The sequence below is a fragment of the Neovison vison genome, chromosome X (genome assembly GCF_020171115.1).
Source record: "Neovison vison isolate M4711 chromosome X, ASM_NN_V1, whole genome shotgun sequence".
NCBI classification, from domain to species: Eukaryota; Metazoa; Chordata; class Mammalia; order Carnivora; family Mustelidae; genus Neogale; species Neogale vison.
The window spans coordinates 35,287,588-35,315,424 of NC_058105.1; the positions used below are offsets into that span (position 1 = coordinate 35,287,588).

A 27,837-nucleotide genomic window follows, 5' to 3' on the forward strand; every position below is an offset into this window, starting at 1 on the left:
TTAAAGTAATCTAAACTTTCAGCTCTACTGCTGAATTTCAGTTAGCAAATAGTAGGAGGATAGGAGAAATGTTTAGGGAAGACAATCTAGGACTCCCACCCTCAAAACCTAGATCATAGGATAAAAGCAGTGGCCTACCTTGCCTTCCTACGTGGCTATCCTTATTAATGCAAGTATGCTAAAAGGCCACACCAACACAATTCTACATACCATGAGTATACCTTCCCCACCATGTTTGTTATTCATTCAACAAGTAAGTTGACAGACTCCTAAATAACCTTTGAATTCCTTGTCAGAACTGATAAATATATGAGGAAACAGCCTTTTCCTCTTCACTGAGTAGGCTGCTTTGCAGAACAAATCCACCTTAATGGCATTTTTCATCATGCATAGTCATTGCTAAATATAACCATACTTCTGTCTTACTGAGGGAGCAGATTTAAAATGCATATTCTCAGGTATTACTCTCAAAGTGTCTAGTACAGCAAATCTAGTATGTAACCCTGAGAGTATGTTTTTAAGAACCAGATGATCATAATGTATCCAATGAGCCACTTATCCATATACTCAGTTTGGGAAATGTTGTTGTAAAAAATTACAGGAAATATACAGTTTGACCCAAGCTTGATCATTGCATAGGATATTTGTCACAACTTTCCAAAAAGACACATTAATCTATTAATCTATTAATCAGGCTTATAAATGTTAACTCTCTCCCCTGCATTTTTCATAGAATAGATGTCCTCAGCTTTTATTTTTCTGGTACTTTCAAACCCTAGAAAGAAGGGATTATTGTTCTTCTGTCCCTTTATCCTCAATGCTAAGTATAATGTTTATACTTTCAGACATTAGTAACAATGATAATATTGATTTTATTATATATCTGATAAGGATTATTATCCAGAATATATAAAGAACATTACAACTCAGTGATAAAATGATATAGAACACAAATTAAAAATGAACAAAGGAAATAAAAGACATTTCTCCAAAGAAGACACACAAATGGCCAATAGGTACATTAAAAGATGCTCACCATCATTAGTCACTAGAAAAAGGCAAATCAGGACCATAATGAGATACCACTTCACACTTACTAGGATGGCTATAGTAAAAAACAACAATAATAAACCTTGGCAAGGATGTGAAGAAATTAGAGCCCTCGTACAGTTTGGGGAAAGACAAAAAAAAATAAGGTAGCTACTGTGGAAAATGGTCTGGCAGTTCCTTTTTTTTAAATTTAATTTAATTTATTTATTTGGCTGAGAGCACAAGCAGGTGGAATTGCAGGTAGAGGGAGAGGGAGAAGCAGACTCCCTGCTGAGCAAGGAGCCCAATGTGGGGCTCAATCCCAGGACTCCAGGATCATGTCCTGAGCTGAAAGCAGTTGCTTAACCAACTGAGCCACCCAGGTGCCTTGGTCTGGCATTTCCGTAAAAGGTTAACCATAGTTGGCATATGAGCCAGCAATTCTGGCTCTATACCTTAGGTATACGTCCAAGAGAAACAAAAACATATCCACAGAAAACTTGTACGTGGATGTTCACAGCAGCATTATTTGTAACAGCCCCCAAACTGGAAATATCCCAGATATCTTTTCTTATTGAAGTATGAGTGAGGCAAAACATTATATTAGTCTTAGGTGTAAACACAGTAATTCAACACTTGTATACATTAGATTACCATGTTAAGTCTATTTACCATCTGTCACCACACAAGTTTACATCTTTTCTTGTGATGAAAAGTTTCAAGATTTACTTTCTCAGCAACTTTCATATTTGCCATACAATACTATTGACTATAGTCCCAGTGTTATATATTATTTCCTCATGACTAGAATTTATAACTAGAAGCTTTTACCTCTTGATCTCCTTTACCCATTTTGTTCATTCCCCAACTGCTATCCCCTCTGGGAGCCACCAATCTTTTCTCTGTATCTAGGAGTTTTATTTTGTTTTGTTTGGTCATTTGTTTTGTTTTTAGATTCCAGATAGACAAAATTAAATGGTATCTGTCTTTCTCCAACTGACTTATTTCATTTAGTATAATACCCTCTAGGTCCATCCATGTTGTTTGCAAATGGCAAGATTTCTTTCTTTTTAATACCTGAGTAGTATTCCACTGTATATATAAATACCACATCTTTATCCATTCATCCACTGATGTGCATTTAGGTTGTTTCCATATCTTGGCTATTGTAAATAATGCTGAAGTGAACATGGATATATATATATATATATATATATATATATATATATATATCTTTTTGAATTAGTATTTTTGTTTTCTTCCAATAAATATTAGTGAGCTATAGTGAGGCTAAGTGAAAACTTGAAGGTAGTATCCCCTAACCTACATTTCCTGAGAACACTTCCATAACTTCCAGATGTGTGGTAAACCTGAAGGCTTAACCCTCAAGCTGAGGCTCCAGGTCAAGTAGATAGGGTTTTTTTCCCCCTCCACAGGAAGACTGGGGGTGTGTTTCAGTCTGCTGTCTGTATAGTGCCCCGGGGGTGGTAGCCTGCCATAAACTGTGTTTCCAATTGGCTCAGACTCATAGAACCCAGAAACACAAGCCCCCTTGATCAACAGAGCCAGACATTCAAAGGGTATCTCCTGTGTGAACAGCATGTGCTGGCCAGCTTGAACCTGGCCAGCTTGAATGAGACCGAAATAGAGCAGAGCATGGTGGTGGGGTACTCACCTGGTTGGCTTTGGCAGGGTCACATTGAAGGAGCATGGGGGCAGAATGGGGCCAGATGTCTTTTTTTTTAAGATTCTATTTATTTGAAAGAGAGAAAGAGCACAAGTGGGGGCAGAGGGAGAAGCACACTCCCACTGAGCAGGGAGCCTGAATTGGGACTCAATCCCAGGACTCTGAGATCATGATCTGAGCCAAAGGTGGATACTTAACCGAATGAGCCACCCAGGTGCCCCAGGATCAGATATCTTTTAATGGGTGAATGCTTAGCCACAGTGTGGCATATCCATACAATAGAATATTACTCAGGAGTAAAAAAAAAAAAGTTATAAACAGCAACTTGGATGAATCTCAATGGCATTATGCTGAGTGAGACTAAACAGTGTCAAAAGGTTACATACTTATGATTCCATGTATTAGACACTGTTAAATAGGTGGAAAAACTATAGTGACAGAAAACAGATCAGTAATTGCCAGGAGATATGGATGGCTTGAGAATGACTATATAGATATACTATAGAAGAGATTTTTGAGATTCTGTATCCTGATTATGGCAGTGGTTGCATAAATCTATATATCTATTAAAATCCAAAGGGAAAAAAGTCAATTTTTCTTCATAATAATTTTGAAAATAAAAAATATTTAAAAACAATTAAATGGTTATTTAGTTGAACAAGGAATCAGTTGTATAAAACAAGTTTCATTATTAGACATTAAGATTAGTCATGAAAAGTATACCATAGGTATGTATTGAAAGACAGTAAAAGTTATTCACAATATTTTAAGATTTGAAGAAAAACATCAAGTAATATTTTTACTATTACTCCTTTTTTATAAAATTATAAACTAAATGTATGATACATAAACAAAAAGGCTGGAAAAAATAAATCAAGATATTAATGTTTTTTTCCATGTAGTCTGTCTTGAACTTTTTTTGCTTATTTGTATTTTTGGATTTTTCAATGATGAAAATGTATTACTTTTGCAATTTAAAATAAAATTTTTTTTAATTGTCTCTTTATTTTTTATTTTTTTTCCAATTTATTTATTTTCAGAAAAACAGTATTCATTATTTTTTCACCACACCCAGTGCTCCATGCAAGCTGTGCCCTCTATAATACCCACCACCTGGTACCCCAACCTCCCACCCACCCCCGCCACTTCAAACCCCTCAGATTGTTTTTCAGAGTCCATAGTCTCTCATGGTTCATCTCCCCTTCCAATTTACCCAAAAGCACATACCCTCCCCAATGTCCATAACCCTACCCCCCTTCTCCCAACCCCCCTCCCCCTAGCAACCCACAGTTTGTTTCGTGAGATTAAGAGTCACTTATGGTTTGTCTCCCTCCCTATCCCATCTTGTTAAAATAAAATTTTAATACCACAAATTGTTAATCAAGGATTCTAACATCCTCTATCAAATGTAACATTACTTTCCTACTCTGTTCCCCAATCTAATTAATTTCCACTAAAAATTCACCTCATCCAGTACTCCCACTTGTGGGTATATATCTGAAGGAAACGAAATCACTGTCTTGAAGAGTTATCTGTACTTCCACGTTAATTACAGTGCTATTCACAATAGCTAAGATATGGAAACAAACTATCTGTTTGCAGATGGATAAAGAAAATATGACATATATATGCAATGGAATACCATTTAGCTTTTTTTTTTTAAGATTTTATTTATTTATTTGTCAGAGAGAGAGAGGGAAAAAGAGCAAGCACAGGCAGGCAGAATGGCAGGCAGAGGCAGAGGGAGAAGCAGGTTCCCTGCCGAGCAAGGAGCCCGATGTGGGACTCAATCCCTGGATGCTGGGATCATGACCTGAGCCGAAGGCAGCTGCTTAACCAACTGAGCCACCCAGGCATCCCATATATCAATCTTTTTATAGTAACTTTCCCCTTGAACATGGGACTTCTTAGGTCAATGAGATAAGAAGTCTTTTAACTCATTAGTCTCTATGTATTATTTGAACTTCGGCTCAAGGAACATAGAGTATTTTGTGTTAAAATTAATAAAAACTAATAATTTGTGATAGTAATAGGAAAAGCTATATTTTCCCTTTATCCAGATAATATTCCTTTATCTTGATGTTTAATTACTTTGTAAGGAAAGCTCACTATATTATATTTTCAAACATTTAATGTTTGTAGAGACTCAAGATTTTGGTTAAAAAGATTGACTTTTTATACTTTTTATATATAATGAATCTTTAAAATCTATGCTTAAAAGTTCCAATTCAGTAACATTATTTTCAGTTTTAAGGAAATCACTAACTGTAACACACTAATATCACTAATATCATTTGGTGGCAGCAAACCAAACCACAAAGGCAGTTTTTGAAGAGTGGAACAAATTTATTTACAGTTTAAACTGGAGAGCTTGACCTCTAATATGCAGAAACATCTGAAACCCTCCACCAAAAAGTATGATGGTAACAAACAGTCAAGAGACCAACAACCAGGATAATTCTCGGGAGGGAGAGTACGCTACGCCGGCACCATAATGTGCAGTTAGACTGGGCTCTTATTGCACACCATGGGCTGAATTCAATAAAGGCGATTTGTCTAAATGGGCACAGTAAGTGAATCAAGTACAGACAGTACAGAGATGCCAGTATGAACGGGGACAGGAAGTTTTACATTATACATAGTGATCAAGGCTAAAACTAAACTAAAGGTGATAACTAAGCCATAGTCAAGCCAGGCCCACAGAGTACCTTTGTGCAAATTATTAAAAGGCTCCTATTCCTCCAGGCAATAGAGCCCCATGCCAAACCCCATGTTCCCCCTCATCCTGCTGTTTGAATGCCTATACAACTAAACAGCATTAGTACGGGCACCTGACTGGCTCACTCTGTAGAGCACATGACTCTTGATCTCAGGGTTATGAGTTCAAGCGCCAGGTTGTGTGTAGGGATTACTTAAAAATTAAAAAACAAATTTAAAACCCAGCATTAGTAGAGAGTCAGTTTCAGGAATTCAAGGAAGAGCTAGAATATGAGAGCTAGTATGTGAAATTTAGGTCAAGTTGGGCTCTAATTGGGTTACCTACTTCTGATATGACATAATGCCAAGCCAGACTAAAACAAGATGGGGGCCAGACATGAGTAGGTCTTTTCAAGGTCAAGTACATATGAGACCTTCTATAAGTCCAGGCTGACACAAAAAATCAGCCATCACAAATCCAGATAATAACCATGAGGTAATAGTTCTGTTATATGTTTAGAGAAATGATTATTGAAGTGGACCAAATGAACTTACATTGAAACTAAGTATATATAGATATTTAAGATTTTAGAAAAATAAACATGAATATCTTGGCAAGCAAAAAATTTCAGTGTGACCAAGTTTGATCACATTTATTTTAGTGATGCAGCTATGTTCCTAAGATAAAATTTTCTACTACACTAATGTTGATGTTATGTGTCTGTTGGTCAATGATGAGAATATGATGAATTAAATAAAGTTTATCCATTAATCAGGCACCTTAATGGCATATCCTTCAAGGAATGCAAGTGTCACATTTGTTTTCTCAAATTCGCACATAGTTCATGTCACTTCGAATCATTTTTCATCAAACCACATTGATTAATCAATCATTTAATCAAGTACCTTCTATGTGCCCAGAATCATGCTAGAAATGGGGAATCATGGCAGTAGAGAAAGGAAATCCTATTATTAAGGCAAGTGAAAACTAACTGAGAAGCAAGACACACAAGACAATGAAAGTATATACTAAAATGCTACAGTCCGTGATATCAAAAGTAAACAATAAGATCCTTTTTGTGTTATGCACACAGTAAATGTAAAAAACAAAGAGTAAAGAAGGGAGAATTCATCAGAAAATGTTTCACAACAGAGGGGATAGATGGGACTTGAATTAAGCCTTAAAGAATAGGTTGGATAAGCTTTTCTGTGCTATAAGCCTTTTTGAGAGCACAAAAATTGCATAGAAAAGTCTATTTTTCTCATTTAAACTGAACATCAAACAGGACTTCTAGAGAGCACTAATGTGTTTCTAGCCCTCACTTCTTTGGGGAAAGGGGAGGCGAGGGCAAGGTCTCAGCTATCAGCACAGAAGGCTTGTTTATGCTTTGTTGAGGGAGACAATCTTAGCTTCTACTTTGCTTGGTCATTCAGATTTTAGATCAGTGCTGCTTCATTGCTGCTGGATATTTTAAGTAACTGGAGTATTTGGATTCTCTATTTTCTTATGACCAAGTCTTTTCTGTCATTTCTAAGGTTAGATATTTCCTTTAATGAAAGCCTTTAGAAGGGTTTGAAAATCCAATATGCATTCTCTTCTATCTGTGATAAAAGATCTTATTCATTGTTTTCTTAAAGAGGAAACTAAGACACAGTTTGCAAGAGCTGATCAGGGTACTTCATTCTTCGATTAGTTTAGCAGTAATTAGCTATCCCAATTCTCATATTTTATCATTCTGCAGTAGGAGGTTGCTTCCTAATTACCACATGGCATTTATGCTTGATTACTGAGCAGTTGTATAACTAAAGAGATAAGCACATGCTGAAGATACAAATAATTTATTAAAATGACTCTAAAGAACAACAATAAATTTCTGAATTCTTATGGTGTCCGACTTCTTCAGCCATGGTGTTCCATATTCAGTGTTCCTTAGCTCCGACTGTAAATGCCATTGGAAATATATATAGTAACTAGCTTCTTTCCAGGGCTCATCTTATAGTCATAAGATTCAGGGAATATCATCACTGGAATTCATATTGGAGATCGTCCCTCATTTTACAGAAAGAAAATAGCCAAAGAGGGAAGAACTAGCTATTGGCAGAGTCAGAAATGGAATTTATATCTCCTGATAAGAGTGAATCCAGAGTTTGTTTTCAAAAAGGTTAAATTGAGAAGAGTCAAAGTGTTGGCAGCCTATAGTTCTAGGCATCATGAGTGGAGGTACACTTTTGAAAACTCTAAAAACCCTGATGTCAACTTAAGGTTGATCTTCTACCAGTACCATGATATCATGGAATAGTTCTTGGGGTAGGTCCAAAGCTAAGTCCTATAGTAGGATCCAGAGGAAATACTACATATTCACCAGCAGCTATAGGTTATTCTAAAATATGCTGTAATTCTTTCTCATCGTAACTCCCAATTCAGGCCTGTATTCACACCCACTTACACTCTACAACTCTGTTCCCAACCCACATGATCACTGATTAATTTGGGGTATATACCATATAAATATTAAGGAAGAAATCCCAGCAAGGAACTTTTAGTAACTGAAAGAAAATTAGCATAGGTGATAGGCCCAGAAAAGCATCAAAGTATTAATCAAAAAGCCATACTGAAAATAAAACAGTAATGGAAGACCAAAACATTCTTTTTATCAAAATCCAGTATCTAGCAGTGCTCTGTAACAAGTGCTCAATAAATATTTTACTCTAATGAGCAATGTATAAAGGGATGTTGTATTGGAATATGTACTAAATTTCAGAATTATAATGACACTAGTGGGAAAGGATTTGTAAGGAGTGGGGGATGAAGGTAAAGTAATAAACAGAGATAAACAGACCAGTTATCAGACGAAATAAAGAGAATTGAGGACTCCTCTAGGGTGGCATTTAGAATCAACTAATAAACTAGATTTAGAATGCTAGGAAGGCATAACAATTACTAGTAATTGATTGCGATAGGCCATGGTACACAATCATAAGATATGGTAATCTGAACCTCAAAGTAGAGCATGATCCCTAAGGATTATATTTAAAAATAATCACAACTGTAAATGGATGGTATATTAGCTCATGCTATGATTTTAGCATGTACAAGGTGTCAACTTCGTTTGCCCCCCACATTCAACCATGATGTGTGAGGTTTAATAAGCGGCTCAATTAGAGCAATAAAACCTCAATTATCTACCCCCTCTCCTCCTAAGGGATCCTTCTGGGGTGAACAGAGATTCATGGGAAGTGTAGGAAATTTCTCATCATTCACTCATATGGAGGACTAACTGCTCTGACTTCTGGATACAACTTTCCTAAAGGTCAAAAGTAACAGTGGCATCAGGATACATGGGGTCTATGACTTCTTAATATACTATCTCAATATCACAGAGGAAAAAATTAGGTCAAAAATATATGAAAACTTCACAAATTATGAATTAAGGGATACAGTACTATTTGTTCTGTGACTGCTGTAAAATTTTATATTAAGATAGAAAATACAAATCAGAAGAGGACTATCTCATTGGAAGACCTACCCTTATTATATCTAAATTATCGGTTTTCTTCCAAACATTTTCTAACAGGGACAGAAATTGCCTTAGAAATTGCCTCCAGACAAGGTTTCAGGAAAGTCTGTAGGGGGCAAATAAAGTTCATAATGCATACTATGATAAGTCATGAAATCTGACCACTTTGGTTGAGAAGTTGTTTTTTTTTATCCTGCCTCCCAAAACATAGGATTATGTACCACAAATAGAGGCCCTAAGAGGTTGCCAAAGGATCCTAAATCAACTGTTTTCCATATCTTCATGGCCTGATTCTCATTTATTTACTCAATAAAATGTTATTAAACACCTATTATTTGCTAGTCACTACAACAGCTTTTGACAATTATAATAAATATCTGTATAATACTTTAGAGCTATTAGTAACAAGATCAATAAAGAAGGGTCAGCAGCTATCCTGAGAAAGCTTTCCATGGCTCTATCAAAAAGGGTAAGAGTGCCTAACTGCAAAACATTTCAAGTCTGCTTGCTTATATCTATTCATATCCAATTGTCCAAATTGGTTTTAACAATTTACCTGGCCAATCACAACAACACTGGAGAAAGGAAATGTACTCCACTAGTAGAAGAGGAGTAGGTAGTAAGTATTTCCTGAACAGTCGTATGATCTTCCACATAGGACACTGTAGTAGAATATGAGTATGGAGGCTTCTCTAGCTAGGATTGTTGAGGACAAGCTCTCCTAGGAGGTAATATTAGAGTTGGATCTCCAGTGTTAAGAAGAGTAACAGCCATGCAATTTTTGGAGGAAGCGCACTTCAAACAGAAAAAAAAAAAAAAGCCAACAATTTCAAGTATTCTGAAACAGAAAAGAGCTGTATGCATGTGTTCAGAAACAAAAAGGTTAGGGGCGCATGGGTGGCACAGTCAGTTAAGGGTCCCACTTGATTTTGGCTCAAGTCATGATCTCAGGGTCATAAGACAGGGACCACACAGGGTTCTGAACTCAGCAGGGAGTCTGCTTGAGATTCTCTCTCTTCCTTTCCTGTCCCTCCCCCTGCTCATGCAGAACATCTCTCTCTCTAAAATAAATCTCGAAAAAATTTTAAAAAAAACACCAACAAGATTAGCAGAATGAGGGGGATAGAGAGAGATGAGTCAAAGAAGTAAACAAATTATGTAAATCTTCTAAGATTTCTATAAGGGGTTTGGCTTTTATTATAAGTGGTTTGAGTAGCCATCAGAGATTTGATTGCTTTTTATTTTTAAAAAAACCCTATAATTAAACCCTATATTAAAGAGAATGGTGTAATAAACCTCATACATCTATCACCCAAATTCATTAATTATCAATATTTTATATTTGCTTCACCTGTGCTTTTTTCTTTGCTTATGTATTTTAAGCAAATCTCCCAGACTTCATGTCACTTCACCTCTATATACATTATTCAGTATGCATCTCTGAAAAGTACGGATATTTTCTTACATAGCTACAATGCCATTCTTGCACCTAACATTGGTAACAATTAAGTCTTTGGTGTCATGTAATAACTAGTCTGCAATAAAATTTATCCAGTTATGTCACAGATATCTTTCACCATTGGTTTATTCAAAGCAGGATCTGCACAAGTTCTACACAGGATGCTTGTTGTTATTCTTTTATCACACTAAAGTAAAACCCTCCTTTTTTTCTTTGTGTCATTGAGTTGTAAAAGGATATGTCTATTTTACTGGAGGATATCCCAATATAGTGGATTCACTTCCTTGTGATGCTGTTTAACTTGTTTATCTAGTTCCCATATTTCTTTAAATGGAAGCTAGTCCTTAATTAGATTCAAGTTCAACTTTTAAATATATATCTATCTAAATAGATCCATATTTAAGTTATATCTATAACTTTTAAACATATATATTAATAGATATATATTTAAATATATATACATATATGTATACATATATGTATATATATGAAGGCTGTGCCATGTTTTTCATCTTGAGAAAACAATTTCTGGTTGTTATTTTTGGTGCTTGATCAGATCCATGTGATGGTAGTCTGATCCCTTCATTGTAAAGTCCCCCATAAATCCTTCACTCACTGCTTTCATCCTTTAAAGATCATTGCCTAAATCAATTTTCTCATTAAGTGCTACACAGTATGGATTTTCTAATCCTTCATTGTTTCTCCATTTATCAAAATCCATTTATCAAAATAGGATTCTTAACTAGAAAAGGAAAAATCTCACTCATCTACAGCTATTTCAATAGCCTAAAATACAGTCAGTAGAAGGCTTTCAGTCATATGATATTATTTATTCTTTAGAAAGATGCACTGTGGGCTGGAGAAGGGTAAGTATAAAGGAGGAAAACTAGCTAGAGAGCTGGAGAAAGGTTCAAGAGATAGAGGTGTCCTGAAGTAATATTTTAACATTGGAAATGATGAGAAGTAGTCATAAATAGGATACGTTTTGAACATAAATCCAAGAGGACTTACTGAAGGACTGGATGTGCACTATGAAGGAAAGAAAAAAATCAAGACTATCTCCTAGGCTTTTAGCTTAAGAAACAGGGTGTCATTTACTAAAATGGGAAATGTTTGAGGAGAATGGATTTCAAAGAGTATAAGGTGGAGAAAATTCAACTGTTCTGTTTGATCATATCCAGTCTGTTATATTCATTAGATACCTAGATCATGAGTAAGCAATGATATCCAAAGTTTAGGTCAGGGGCGCCTGGATAGCTCAGTCAGTTAAGTGCCCTGACTCTAGATTTTGTCTCAGGTCATGATCTCATGGGTGGTGAGATCAAGCCCCACATTGGGCTCTGCATTCAGCAGGAGTTTGCTTGAGGATTCTTGCCCTCCACCTCTCCCACAATTTGCATGTACTCTCCCTCTCTCTCAAATAATAAACCTTTTAAAAAATGAAATCTTTTATTTTTATTTTTTTTAGATTTATTTATTTATTTGACAGAGAGAGAGATCACAAGCAGACAGGGAGGCAGGCAGAGAGAGGAGGAAGCAGACTCTCTGCAGAGCAGAGAGCCCGATGCAGGGCTCTATCCCAGGACGCTGGGATCATGACCTGAGCCGAAGGCAGAGGCTTTAACCCACTGAGCCACCCAGGTGCCCCTGAAATCTTTTATTTTAGTAAATAGACATTCAGGATCATATACACCCAGTAAAGTATACATATTAAAGTTCTCAACAAATTTTCAAGCATTCCTGTATAACAACACCAAGATCAAGAAACAGCACGGGACACCTGGGTGGCTTAGTCAGTTAAGCCTCTGCCTTCGGCTTGGGTCATGATCTCAGGGTCCTGGAATGGAGCCCTGCTTGGGACTCCCTGATGAAAGGGGAGTCTGCTTCTCCCTCTCTCTCTGCCCCTCTTCCAGCTTGTGCATGTTCTCTCTCTCTCTCTCAAACAAATAAAACCTTTAAAAACAAGAAACAAGCATAACTAACATCCAGAAGTATCCTGTGTGACCCTGCACCCTGTCTTCTCATTCCCAAGGGATAATCAGTATCTTGATATCTAAACAGCATATATTGGCTCATATATCTGTTTTTGTACTTTTTATATTAATAAAATCATAGAGAATTTATCTTGTGTCTTTTCTTTTACTCAATGTGTTTGTGAGATCCATAAATATTGTCAATCCTTTTTTATTGCTGTATAGTATCACCTTGGTGAATTTTGCTACTTTGGTTTGCTATGGGTATTTTATTACATGTTTCCTTTTTAACTTATATACGACTTTCTTTTGGATATTTACCTAGGAGTGGAATTGCTGAGTGATAGGGCATCAGTTTATGGTTTTATTAGATACTATCAGTTTTTCAACCAATTAACACTCATGCTAGCACAGTTTGAAAATAGCAGCGGTCTATATCCTAACCATTCTCTTTTTTCTTACTTTTTTGTTTGTTTTAGACATTCTGATTGGTACGTGGTATTTTATTGTGGTTTCAATTTGCATTCCTCAATGCCTAATGAAGTTGAGCAACTCTTCTTCCTTTTTTGGCACTGGATAGTCTCTTTTGTGAAGTGTCTGTTTAAATCATTTGTCCGTTTTTCCTTCTCCTTCTTTTTTTTAAGATTTTATTTATTTATTTGAGAGAGACAGCACCTGAGAGAGAGGAGGGAGAGAGGAAGAGGGAGAAGCAGACCCCCTGCTGAGCAGGGAGCCCAATGCTGGACTCGATCCCGGGACCCCAGGACCATGACCCCAGCTGAAGGCAGACGCTCAACCAACTGAGCCATCGAGGTGCCCCTTTCTTTTTTGTTACAAAACAATTTATTGATCTGTAAGAGTTCCTTAATCTCAATGCTAGTCATTTGCTAGTTTTATGTGTCTCATAAATATCATGTCCCATTTTATAAGTTACCTCTTAATTCTCTTAATGGAATCTTTGATAAAAATAAGTTTTAAATCACAATATAGTATAAACTGTCATTTTTTTCTTTTATGATTAACTCTTTTAAGAACTCTTTGCCTTCTCCAAGATAATATATTTTCCATGTTTTCCTCTAAAAGCTTTTATCAATTTACCTTTCATATACAATACATCTAAAATTGTATATGATGTGAAGTAAGGGTCAAGATATAATTTTCCCCACTTGGATATCTGATTGAGCCAGTACTATTTTAAAAAGTATCCATTCCCTAATGTACTATGGTGTCATTTTGTCATGAAACAGGGGACTGTGTATATGCAGGTATATGGGTTTTTTCTTTTTACTACATTTTGTTCCATTAAAAAGTTTGTTTATTTTTATATCTGTTTTAATCACTACAGTTTTAGAATAGATCTCAATACCCAGTAGTGTAATTCTCCAGCTTTATTCTTTTTTAATTATGATTGTCATGGCTATTCCTTTGAGAGGTAAATTTGAGTTACTGGCTTTTAAGTGGTATTTTAAGTTCTGTGATTCCTTGCAATGCCTAAGGAGAGAGTATAGATAGAGAAGAGAAAGTGGCCCAGGATATAACTTAACCATTTTAACAGTTACAAGTCATGTAAGAGAGGGGCACCTGGGCAGCTTAGCTGGTTAAGCATGCAACTCCTGATTTTAACTCAGGTCATGATCTCAGGGTTATGAGATTGAGCCCCGCATCGGGCTGGCACTGGTGTCGAGCCTCCTTAAGATTCTCTCTCTCCCTTTCCTTCTGTCCCTCCCACCCCTCTCTTTAAAAAAAAAAAGAACTCATATAAGAGAGAGTAATCAAGTTTAGAATATGTAGTTAATGAAATAGGAAGAAACCATGTAAGTGTAGTGTTATGGAAGCCAAGAAAAGAAAATATTTCAAAAAGGAAGAAATGACCAATCATGGCAAATACATTTGAAAAATGAAAATAAGGACAGAGAACTGGCTGTTGGCTTTGGCAATATGTAGGTCTTTGGGGTCTTTAATAAAAGCTGTTTCGGTAGAGTTCTGGAGATAAAAATCCTATTAAAATGAGGTGAAATGAGAATGGGAAGTAGAATTTACATAGCTGACATTAAAATAATAAAATATAAACCTAAATAATTAGAAGAGTGGTGCTAGAGCCAAAATATAATAAGAAGGAGTACAGAAAGCTTAGGAACAAACCCAGGGGTGTGTGTGTGTGTGTGTGTGTGTGTGTTTTCCAGTTAGCAAATACTGATAGCATTTCAAATCTCATGTGGGGAAAAAAAGAATATTAGTATGTGGATTTGGTTATTTAGAAAAAATATATCTTGGGAGAGAGTTCACAAGCTTAAAAACAATTTTCATAAAAATACCAAGAGATAATTTGTCATTTTTACTCTTATTCTCTTATGTGTATGTTATGGGGTATTTCAGAGGTTACCTAATGTGTCTCTTATGAAGCCAGATATTGTAAAGATTTGCAAAGGTAAAAAATAACAATAGTCTTCTCACTAAATTTATTTTTGTTTTAAAAAATACAGTTACTTTGTGTCTTCCTCAATTTCTTTCATGAGTACTTTATAGTTTTCTGAGTATAGATTCTTAGCCTCTTTGGTTAGGTTTATTCCTAGGTATCTTATAGTTTTGGGTGCAATGATAAAAATAGAGCTACCCTATCACCCAGCAATTGCACTACTGGGTATTTACCCTAAAGATACAAACGTAGTGCTCCAAAGGGGCACGTGCACCCGAATGTTTATAGCAGCAATGTCCACAATAGCCAAACTATGGAAAGAATCTAGATGTCCATCAACAGATGAATGGATAAAGAAGATGTGGTATATATACACACAATGGAATACTATGCAGCCATCAAAAGAAATAAAATCTTGCCATTTGTGACAACGTGGATCGAACTAGAGGGTATCATGCTTAGAGAAGTAAGTCAATCAGAGAAAGAACTATCATATGATCTCCCTGATATGAGGAAGTGGAGAGGCAACATGGGGGGTTAAGGGGGTAAGAGAAGAATAAATGAAACAAAATGGGATTGGGAGGGAAACAAACCATAAGTGACTCGTAATCTCACAAAACAAACTGAGGGGTGCTGGGGGGAGGGGAGTTGGGAGAGAGGGGTGGGGTTATGGACATTGGGGATGGTATGTGCTGGGGTGAGTGTTGTGAAGTGTGTAAACCTGGTGATTCAGGTGATCCAGGGGTACAGACATGTACCCCTGGGGATAAAAATATATGTTTATAAAAAATAAATAAATAAATAAAAGAAAAAAATTAAAAAATTAAAAATACAGTTACTTTCATTTATAGAGGTGTATATTAGTATGTAGTAGATTTCATATTCTTTTTAAATAGGTAAATATAGTTTAAATTTTTTAGCTTTAATCTCCAGTGCCAACATTGATATATATAACCTATATGAACAAAAGCTTTTGGAATTCCTCAATAATTTTTAAGAGGGTAAAGAAATCCTGAGATAAAAAAGATTTGAGAATCAGTGAATTAAAAATAAAAATTTACAAAAAATTAAAATACAAATGTACTAGGAGAATACATATAATGATGAGATATGAAAGAACTTTTTAAAAGACAGCAATATAAAATAATAAACTTGAATCATTTACAACATGCTAAATGCAGTGCTTTCATACCTTCTCATCAAATCTAACAACCTCATGACACATGATCATAATTTCCATTATTTCTGCCAACTGGCCTGGCACTCTGGCACTCAGCTACCACAAAGGGTTAATTCAGCCTGTCTCTTTACCCCAGTTCAATTTCTTTCTTTCTTTTTTTTTTAAGATTTTATTTATTTGACACAGAGAGAGAAATCACAAGTAGGCAGAGAGGCAGGCAGAGAGGGAGAGGGGAGGAAGCAGGCTCCCTGCGGAGCAGAGAGCCCGACACCGGGCTTGATCCCAGGACCCTGGGATCATGACCTGAGCCGAAGGCAGAGGCTTTAACCCACTGAGCCACCCAGGCGCCCCCCCCCAGTTCAATTTCTAACTAATGTAATTATTGTTTAGTAATGTAAAGTTTTAATATTATATATAGACCAAGTGTATTAAATTCTTATGGGCGAGAAACTTTCTTAAAAAGACTAATCAGAACACTGGCTTGTTTATGCGTTTTAGGGAAAGCACTGCATTTTGCGGTGGACCCCTCATGGAGGAGCGCAGCTCTGCTCACAAATAACTGTCATTAAAAGGGCCACTAAATGCAGAGTAAGGGCAGTGGCTGGGAGCAGGGGTCTGGTACTGGAAGGTACCCTCTCTGATGGCTAAAGGAGATTTTCTAACCGAGGGTCTTCCCTACCAAGGTCCCACCAAAGACCAGCAAAGGCATTCAGAGAGGCGGGGTTGCGGGAGGGATCTGTGGTCTAGGCATGCGCAGTGGGAGAAAAAGGCATCCGCCCCGGGAAGGGGACAGACAGACAGACATACCTCCTTACAGACTATGCCCGCTCCTTGGACATTCTAGTCACCACGGTGACCCGAAAGGGGTTGCTGGAATGGAAACCAGACTTCTGTCAGCCTCCGCAAGGCCAAAACAACACGGTCACAGGTCGAAGTAGCTGGAAACATCCGCGGCATTGCTGCGGCACTTACGCACCTGGTATTCGTCTACATCAGGAAGGCTGCCCAAGATACACACCAAAAGGTGAGGCAGAACGCCCACTGTAGCAGAGGATGCTGGTCTGGCTGACTCTGTGAGCCAAGGGCGGGAGAGTGACGTGGGCCGGGTGTCCGTGCTCCGTCCCCCCTACACCCCCCCCCCCCACACCCAGTGGGCAAGGAGGGTGAAGCCTGGGACTGTAGGCAGAGGGCCCCATAGACCATTAAATGTCTATCTGTTGTCTGATAGTTGAGTAAAAAGTAAGAATCAGGCTAACTATTCCTCAACCTCCAATTTTATTTATTATTAAAGTTATTTTTATTATGGTGACCATGCTGGTTTGAGGCAGACTGCTAAATAGAACCATCTTGTCTTTAAGCCCTTTCCATCTGCTTTCATTTGCCCTTCTCTTGTTTTTTGATAACCATTCTGAGTCACTACACAGGGACTGCCTGCCCTCATTACATTCTAAGTACTATAATAGACCCCTCATTACTACCAGTGCAGAATTTCACTTAAATACAAATTCAGTTATTCCTACTACTTTCTTTGATTTAATGAATAGTACAGGCTATATGTAGAGAGCTTATATAGGTATTCATATAAAGGAACATCTGCTCTATTTTATGCCTAAAGTAGGTAGCCATGACAACAAGAACATGGAATCAGTATAAAAGCCCAAAAGATGCACTCCAAACATACATTTATTCTTTGCTCACATCTACATACACTAACCATCAACTGAAAAATAAAAATTCAGTCAAGCCAGTTATTGCTCATCATATAGACTATCAGACACATTCTGAAATAAGCCATTTCATTTTTTCTCAATTCACAGCTTTCATTTACAACAAAATGCTCCACTATTATACATTATTAGGGTACTAAACAGTTTTTAAATAAATAAGAGAAGATTTCATTGGGCCTCTAGTGAAAGAAAAATAATCTCATTTAATATTTACATACTATGGGCCATATTCATCTGTCATCTAATTATTGGATCCACATACCATTACAATTTGCTCAAAAAAGATGAAAAATAAAAAATGCTTCTCACCTTCTCATCTCTATATCTTTGCTCATGTGTCATCTCCATGAAATTCCCCCTCTCATTTTGGCAGATTGAATCCCACTCTTCCTTCAAGTTCCTGTACTTTCAAATTCCTATAATTTCATACTCCTGTATTTTATTTATCCTTCTTCCTTTGTCTGAAATATATTTACTTCCAAACCATGTCCAAATGTTTACCCACCATGTAGCTGTCAAAGGCTCTCTTGCGCCTATGATGTTCACCCTGATTGCATAAGCCAAAAATAGGGGTTTTTTTCCCTTTTAACTTTCATAGAAATTCATTTGTGCCCTTTCTTCCTGCATGTTTTATTTTTACCTTGTATTAAAGTTATTTATATGCTTACATTATCTTCCCCACTAAAAGGCTCCTTGAGAGCAGACATGGCTCTATAGGATTTATTTTGTATGCCTTAGGTACCTAATACAATTTCTTTCTCTTAGAAACAGCTTATTATTCGTTCATTAAAAGAAAAAAATCTGCTTTTAAATAATTCATTTGAGGCTTAAAAACACAATGTATTCTTTATTTCATTCATTCATTCACTCATTCATTCATTCATTCAACTAACATTTATTAAGTACCTATTATGTTCTGGACAATGTTTTAAGAAGGCTGAATGTGGCAGTAAGCACAACAAAGTCCTTACAGTCACAGATGTTATATTTTAATGAATAGATACATAAAATAAACAGGTAAATATAAAATATGCCAGGTTATAATAATAATGTGGAAAAAATAAACCATGGTAAAGGAAGAAAGAGAGAATATTAGTAAGGATTAAAAATAAGTTGATTAAGTAATGAACAGCATGGTGATGATAGTAAGTGATCCTGTATTGTATATTTGAAAGTTACTAATAAGAGAGTAGATCTTAAAAGTTCTTATCACAAGAAAAAAAAATCACAACTGTGTGTAGTGATGCATGTTAACCAGACTTATTGTGGTGATCATTTCACAATTATACCAATATCAAAACACTATGTTGTACACTTGAAACTAACATATTGTTATATGTCAATTATGTCTTAATAAAAAATAAAACAAAATAATATATATTTCTTAATAACATTCCTTAAAGATATCAGATCAAGGGGCATCTGGTGGTTCAGTTGGTTAAGCATCCAATTCTTGATTTTAGCTCAGGTCATGATCTCACAATGGTGGGATCAAGCCCCATGTGGGGCTCTGTGCTCAGGGAAGTCTGCTTGAGATTCTCTCTCACTCTCCGTCTGCCCCTTCCCCCACTCACATGCATGTATGCTCTCTCTCTCTCTTGCTAATAAAATCTTTTAGATATCATATCAAAAGTAAAGGTTTGATTTAGAAATAAATAAGCAGATTTAGATTCATCAATTCCAATAAAGTGAAGCTTAGATTGAAAAAGATTAAGAAACTTCAATAGCATTCAGAAAAATTTAGGAAATATATTCCTGGAATAAGCCAATCCAAAATCCAATTATTAGATTTGAAATATTCTCCTGGAGCTAACCATCTCTTTAAAAGAAAAAACATTTTTTAATAATATGCATAGTAATAACTCAATATTATGGTCTATCAACTAATTTCACATTATTTTAATGAGTTAGAGCTAAAGAAAGATAGATGAACACCAGTTTAAGTTTTGCTTCTCTGTTAAGGAATACTTTCCCTTGAATGAACTCAAAGGACTACTTGTACATTTCAAAATGTAAGAATTCTAGAATTTAGATTCATGTCCAGGAGCATGGTTCACCTCTAGTGTTCAGTTTTTGGGGATCAGTCTTTAGTTATATGTCAGCTTGTATTGTACTAATGTCTTCATATGTATTCACGCAATGAACATTAACTGAAATGTGCCTCTCAAATGCCTGGCACTGTGCTAGGCACTCAAGATAGGAAAATGCATAAGATGCGGTCCCTTCCCTTAGCTCACAGCTTACCAGGGAAGAAGGAAGCAGATACACAAAATGTGAGACATAATATTAAACAGTTATAAGAAAAGTTTGGTAATAACATAGACAATAAAATTTGCTTTAGGAAAAAGTGTATGGTGTGACAAAAAGGTTTTTATAAGAGATTAAACATGAGCCAGGCTTTAAAAAATAAGGAAGTTTTCTGGGTTGGCAAGGGGGAAAAAGACATTGTACGGCCTCTACTTCCAGTAATGAGCTACCAGATGTATCCTCCTCACCCCGTGGAAAAATAAAATAAAATAAAATATGGTTATTTAGAAAACTGCAAATAGTCCTGTGACAGAGCAGCATTTCCCAAAACATGTTCTATGAGAGAGCTCTTTGCAGGGTGTTAAGAGGTGGTCTTCAAAAATTGGTTCCATTATCCAATAAACTGTAAAATAACTGATTCTTGTTAAATCTCTTCATTACAGTATTTTTTTCAGAGTTTTTAATATACGATATTGCATGCATTCTAAGTACGGGATGTAGTATGCAGCACTGCCCAAACTTATATGACCACAAAACCTTTTTTCCCAGTGCTAATAGAGTTAAGGTTCTATAGAAAATTCTCTGGAAAAAAAATTAGACTATGACAAAATTTGCATTGTGAAAGAAGTGTAGGTGGTGAATGATGTAGCTAGATACAGAGGTGGAGTCAAATTTTGAAGTACCTTAAATAATTCTCTAAGTATATTAGATTTGTTTTTCTATAGGTAATAGGAAACATTAAAAATTTTATAAAAGGGAGTTACATAATTAGACCTACAAAAAGATACACCAGGCATACACCAGGCAGTAAAATAAACATTGGATTCAAGGGACTAGAACCAAGGATATCAATTGAGATGTCATTGCCATGGGAAATAAGATGAGGGCCTGCACTAGATGAACACTAATGACAGACACGGTGGTATTGTCTCAAGTGAATGGTGACTTATTTGAAAGTTAACACTATGTTAAATGTTACAGTTCTTACATTCTTCTCCTCTAACCATAAGATCTAAGCACAATGATGAGTGTCAGGAGTGTCTATTGTTTTAAAGGCAGTTCATTAGACATCTTCTGTGAGGTAACTGAATGTGCCAACTCTGAGCTCCTGAGGAACACAGGAAAGAAATTATTCTAGAATTCAAGACATCTAAGTAGAAACCATTTTTTTCAGATGGCTCTTCTAAAACTATTGTAGGATCCAGTCTCCAAGCCAGCCCCAATGACACACACCTCCTAGTATTTTATACTCTTGTATAGTCTCAAATTATACCAAGTTCATCTGGATGACCAACATAATATACTAGAAACAGACTTAAATATAGGGAACAAACTGGTGCTTGACAGAGGGGAGATGGGTTGGGGGATGGACTAAATAAATGAAGATTAAAAGGTATGGATTTCCAGTTATAAATAAATCATGGTGATGAAAAAAACAGCATAGGGAATATACTCAATAGTATTATCATGTTATATGATGATGGATGGTGACTACACTTACCATGCTGAGCACTGAGTACAATGTCTAGACTGGCAAATTACTATGGTATACACCTGAAACAAATATGACATTATATGTCAACTATACTTTGACAATAAAATAAAATTTAAAAAAAACAACATAACAGAAATGAAGCTTATGGCACTTCTGAGCTGAAGTTTTAAAATCTATCTTGGTCATTCATACATCACTGGAACACTCACTGTTGGGGAAGCCAGCTGGCATGTCATGAACGGCCTTATAGAGAGGCCCATGTGTTAAGGACCCAAAGCCTCAGCCAACAGCCCTGTGATTAAAACTTAGAAGTAACATCCATGCAAACAGTGAGCATGAGATGCCTAGGGTACCTGTAATAATTTCTAATCAAATACATTTTTAAACAAAATATATAACCAGAGATTATATATTATTATCCTTACAATAAAAAAGTCAATTCAATAGGACAGAATGATCATAAGTGCATTTACCCAATGAAAAGCTTCAAAATACATGAAGCAAAAATCACAAAATTGAAGGGAAAAACAGATAATTCCTCAATAATGCTGTGTATATTAACAGCCCTCTTAGAAATTGATAGAACAACCAGACAAAAATAAAATCGGCAAAAACTTAGATCCGACGAAAACTATCAGTCACTTCAATTTACTTCATATTTATAGAACACAAACAAAAATGGAAGTATACACATTTTTTTCAAGCACATAGTACCGTTCTATATTTATACAGTCAATTGATATTTAACAAAAGTGTCAAGTTAATTGCATAAAGCAAAGATGATCTTTTCAACAGATGATGTTGGAACTGCATAGTTGTATAGAAAAAAAAATGAACCTTGACTTTTATTGCACACCAAACACAAAGATAACTCAAAATGGGTCATATATCTAAATGCTAAGAGTTAAATAGTTAAACTTCTAGAAGAAAACACAGACGAAAATTTTTGTGACATTAGGTTAAGTAAAAGTTCTTAAACAGGACAGTAAAACATAAAATAGAAAAAAAACTGATGAAATGGACTCCACTAATATTAAGAAAGTTTTCTGTTTGAAAAACTAATTAAGAAAAAAACATAATTAAGAAAAGAACAGAAAATTACCTACAGCCTGGGAGTATTTACAAATCATCCACCTGACAAAGGGCTTTTGCATCAATAATATATAAATATCTCTTGCAATTCAACCACAAAAACACAACCCACTTTATTAAACATAAGCAAAGGATTTCAATAAACATTTCTCCAAAGATACACATATGGCCCATAAGTACATGAAAAATGCTTAGCATTAGTAGTCATTAGGGAAATACAAATTGTAACTGCAATGAGATAATCACTATTCACCCATGGGTATGGCTATACTCAGAGTGATGAATGATAACAAGGGTTGTTGAAGATTTGGAACAAGGTGGGAATATAAAATGGTTCATCCACTTTAGAAAAAAGTCTGGTGGGTGCCTGGGTGGCTCAGTGGGTTAAGACTCTGCCTTCGGCTCAGGTCATGATCTCAGGGTCCTGGGATGAGCCCCACATCAGGCTCTCTGCTCAGCAGGGAGCCTGCTTCTCCCTTTCTCTCTGCCTACTTGTGATCTCTCTCTCTCTCTCTCTCTCTGTGTCAATTAAATAAATAAAATCTTAAAAAAAAAAGAAAAGAAAACAGTCTGGCATTTCCTCAAAAGGCTAAGCACAGAGTTATCATATAACCTAGCAATTCCTCTCATCAATATTTAACCAAGAGAAAGGGAAACATATATCCACACAAAAATAGCTATGTGGAAGTTCATAGTAGCTTTATTTGTAATATTCCCAAACTGGAAATAACCCAATGCCCAGTCACATACAACTAAAAAAATAAACTGTGTTATATTCATAAATCAGAATACTATTCATCAATAAAATAGTGAACTTTTCACACATATGGCATGGATATGTCTCAAAAACATTATGGTCAATCTATAGTTCTTGACCAGGAATGATTTTGCCCCCTCCCAGGAATAACTGGCAATATCTGGAGGCATTTTTGATTATCACAACTGGGGAGTGCGACTAGCATCTCATAGGTAGAGGTCAGCAATGCTACGCAACATCCTAAAAAGTACAGGCCAGGTCCCCATAACAAAGAATATAGCCCAGGGGCGCCTGGGTGGCTCAGTGGGTTAAGCCGCTGCCTTCGGCTCGGGTCATGGTCTCGGGGTCCTGGGATCGAGTCCCGCATCGGGATCTCTGCTCAGCAGGGAGCCTGCTTCTCTCTCTCTCTGCCTGCCTCTCTGTCTACTTGTGATCTCTCTGTCAAATAAATAAATAAATCTTAAAAAAAAAAAAGAATATAGCCCAAATGTCCATTAGTGTCAAGCTGAGAAACCATGCACTAAGCAAAAAACATCAAATATAAAATATTACGTTGTGTATGATTCCATTTATATGAAATTCAAGAAAAGAACTATAGTGACATAAAACAGATAAATGATTGCCTGGGGTCAGGGATAAGAAGGAATGAAGTTAATGGGACATGAAGAAACTTTTTAGGGTGATGGAACATTCTATATATTGATCATGGTGGTGTTTACACAATTGCATGCAATTACCAAAATTCATTAAAATGTGTACTTAAAATTGATTGTAAAAATATTGCATGCATATTAGTCACACTTTAAACAGAAAGGTATCACAATAGGGACAAAAGCACTGAAAACGAATGTAATGGAACTCCAAAGATAAGCTTTGCAAGCCTCATCTGTGTGAGTGAAGAGAACTGACTTTAACAGATGAATGGATAAGGAAGATGTGGTCCATATACACTATGGAGTATTATGCCTCCATCAGAAAGGATGAATACCCAACTTTTGTAGCAACATGGACCGGACTGGAAGAGATTATGCTGAGTGAAATAAGTCAAGCAGAGAGAACTGACTTTAAACTCTATGGACACCTCCAGGTCTCTGAGCTGTTTTTCAGGAGAACATCATACCAGCATACCCTGTTATCTTGAAAATAAGGAGTTAAATCAGTTTCCTACTCGATTCTAGGATGGACAGTGAATTACAAAGAGCTTTTATACTCTTTTAGATTTTTTAATTCTTCAAAGAATATTCTCATTAATAGCAAATCTGGTTCAAGATTATTCCACCAAGTGAGCATTTTTAAGAGATTATTCACTATGGTAGGTAGTGTGTTATACATACTACTTTTATACATTTTTATAACCTTTATTATAAAGTTTCCTTGGTAAATGAATGAAACCCTTCCGGGAGCTGCTGAGATGAACTTATTTCTTTGAAATTCTGGGAACACTGGAGCTCTCTTTATAACAGCACATTTGCTCAAAGGCCATGAAAGAAACACCTATTACACTTCCTTAACAAATACTTCTTTGACTGTGAAAAGTAAAGAAGGTAAAATTACAGTTGATGAAATCTAATCAACAAGAGGTGAGAGTTATTTCTCCTATTGAGGTTAAATCAGAACTTTTCTTTCATTTTGAGTCTTGTTGAGACAGTTATATAGGAATATCCCCTTACATCAGCTACTCTGAAAAAAAGTTATTTCTCCCACATGTGTCATTAAACCCTTGGAAAAAAATCATCTTGGAAGTAATAGAAATCATTCCATTCAACTCTGTGTAGATTTTTTGTGAAAGCAGAGAAGTACACAGCCAGGTTGCCTCCAGAGTTCCTGTAGGCTCCAGAGTTCTGTGTGAATCCTGGTAATCCTACTATAATTATTTTTTTAAGATTGATTTATTTATTTGAAAGAGATCAAGGGAGTACAGTAGGGGAGGGATGGAAGGGAAGGGAGAGACAAACTCAAGCAGACTCCATGCTGACTGTGGAATATGAAGTGAGGCTCAATCTTAAGACCCTGAGATCACCACCTGAGCTGAAACCAAGAGTCGGGCACTTAATCAGCCATACCATCCAGGTGCCCCAGTCCTACTACAATTAAGGAAAAAACCCCAAGAAGATGCAGAAAGCTCTTGCTCAGCGTTTAAACTGAGAAATAAGTATTTTTAATGCTGACTATGAAATTACCTTGATTTTCCACATTCTTCCAAGTTAGAGCCTTTAACATTTATTTATTTTGAGAGAGAATGCATTGTGAAGGACAGAGGGAAAGGGAAAAAGAGAGAAGATTCCCCACTAAGCATGGAGCCCAGTGAGGGGCTTGGTCTTAAAACCCTGAAGACAAGACTTGAGCCAAAATCAAGAATTGGACCCTTATCCACCTGAGCCACCCAGACACCCCTAAGTGAAAGTCTTTCAATGTTAATAGCCTACTTTTTGATATTTTTCAAATGCCTTGCATAATCTTTTAGGCCTCATTTCTTTTGATGTGAGTCTAAGGGTTTTTTATTTGGGAACTCCAAATAACCACTTTGGGATGATGGCCACAGCCAGAAATGCTATCAGTTGGGCCAAGATGGTCAGTCTAATGATATGGAGCTAGCTTTTTGAAGTTGACTCATAACCATATCTTAGCACTAGTTTGGAGCAATGTGACCGTAAAATAATTAGTTGTTTATACCAAATAAGAAAATAATATTATATCTTGGCTCTTATGTTGAGTTTCTAGAAATCTATACACATTAAACAGGATTTTTGCAGTAAGATCCTCACTAGGAGCCAAGGCTGCAAAATATCGTAGTGGGGTTTGTTGCCCCATCTTCCCCATTCCTTCCACCTCCATCTCCTGCCTGTGTCTACTTGGTATACAAAGCTTGGTTGGAGAAGTAGAAAAAAAGCTTATTAGGGGCCTCACTTTAAAATAGCAGAAAATGAGAGTTTTGAGGAAGAGGATTCATGATTATTTAAAAATAGAATACTCTCAAAATATTATTACTCAGTAGCTAGGTTCTGTATAAATGCGTATTTGTACACATTATGCATAATTGCCTAATTACCTTTAAATTATCTTGCTATAGGGAAAGTATAGGGATTGCCTACATAATATACAAAAAGTTACTAAGCAATAAATTTTCAAAAATACTCAATCGTTTTGAAGTACATTGTTTTGATACCTTAAGTAGCTCCAAATACCTCAAACTTGCAATACCATGAGTAAAACTAGCCCTGGAACATTCTCCCTTCATGTGATTTCAATGTGCTATATATGCTAGACATAGAAAAGTAAAGGTCTTTGGAGAATCAAGCAATATTTTAGGTGTCCAAATAAGTCATTTTTTGGTCATCCATGTCTTCTTCTTATACTCTCTATGTTCTGAACAATCATTCTCCTGAAACACCAGGATTATGTTGCTCTATTGCCTTGTCAATGGTCCAAACCCAAGTATGTGCAACTCCCTCTCCCATTCTGCTTCTCATTTATTAATATTGTCCCTCTCTCCTCTTCACTCGCCTTCTGCATCCCTCCTTCCCTCTTTCCCTCTCTTGCTCCCTCCCTCCCTCTCCTTTGTCTCTCTCTCTCCCCCTCTCTCCTACTCTCTCTTTTTCTCTTCTTTGCTTTCCCTTCACAAATCCCATCATCCCCTAGATCATCTTCCTTCAGGCCCTTGCTCTCAATCAGGCAGCATACACAGAATACACACAGCTTATCTTAAGGAGTACTTATGGATTGATAGGCCAGGCAACCCAATGAATTTTAGTGCTATTCAAGAACCAGCTCCTCTTGGAATCGCAGCACATCCCTTCCTTGTTAGAATGATTCCAAAGTACAATTTTCCTTTAGAGAGTTACTCTAATTAATCCCACCCCTTCTCAAACCTGCCAACAAAAACTCAGCATCCTCAAAATATTTCTACGAGCAGAGGCACATATTTATTGGCACAAAAAGCAAGCTTCATTTCCAAATATGACTGCAGCACCACTGAGAGATTCCAATTCTGCCTCATCAATCTACAGATAGAGTGAACACATTAACTTCCTACATAACCCTACAGTCTACTCTTCAAAGTAAGATCTTTGCATAGACATACTCAGATAATATTTCTCAGTGAGAAACTAATCCCCTTAATTGTAAGAGAGAAAACGGTACTCAATGATAGGATAACTCAACTAGTTGGAAAGAATGTTGAAAAGGCAAAACTCAAAAACAAGAAGAAAAAGCTTATTTGAAAATGATGTTTTGATACGGAGTCAATTAACTGTCAGTTCTCATGTCAGCCCATACCAGATTGGAGAAACTCAGAGATGAGATACATAAAATTGATTTAATGTCCATAACATGCGTACTACTGCAGGGCTTAGAGTTTTCTTTTTAATGTCAAGTAATTATTGTGGTCAGTTCATACAGTTGTCTGTGCACTAATCATAAGCATTGCATGTTGCTATTTAACTGTTCAATGTGGTTTTTCATGTTTTTGTGCTTATATGTCTATGTTATATGGATAAAGCTTTTTCCCTATGTAGTCCATAAATCCCTGATGGGTATGTTCAATAAATAATCCTTGGGCTG

At 36.3% G+C, this 27,837-nt stretch overlaps 1 pseudogene; it reads left to right on the top strand.

The window, feature by feature from the left end:
- Window positions 1-27,837, top strand: part of LOC122896541 — a 78,203-nt pseudogene that overhangs the window by 22,156 nt on the left and 28,210 nt on the right.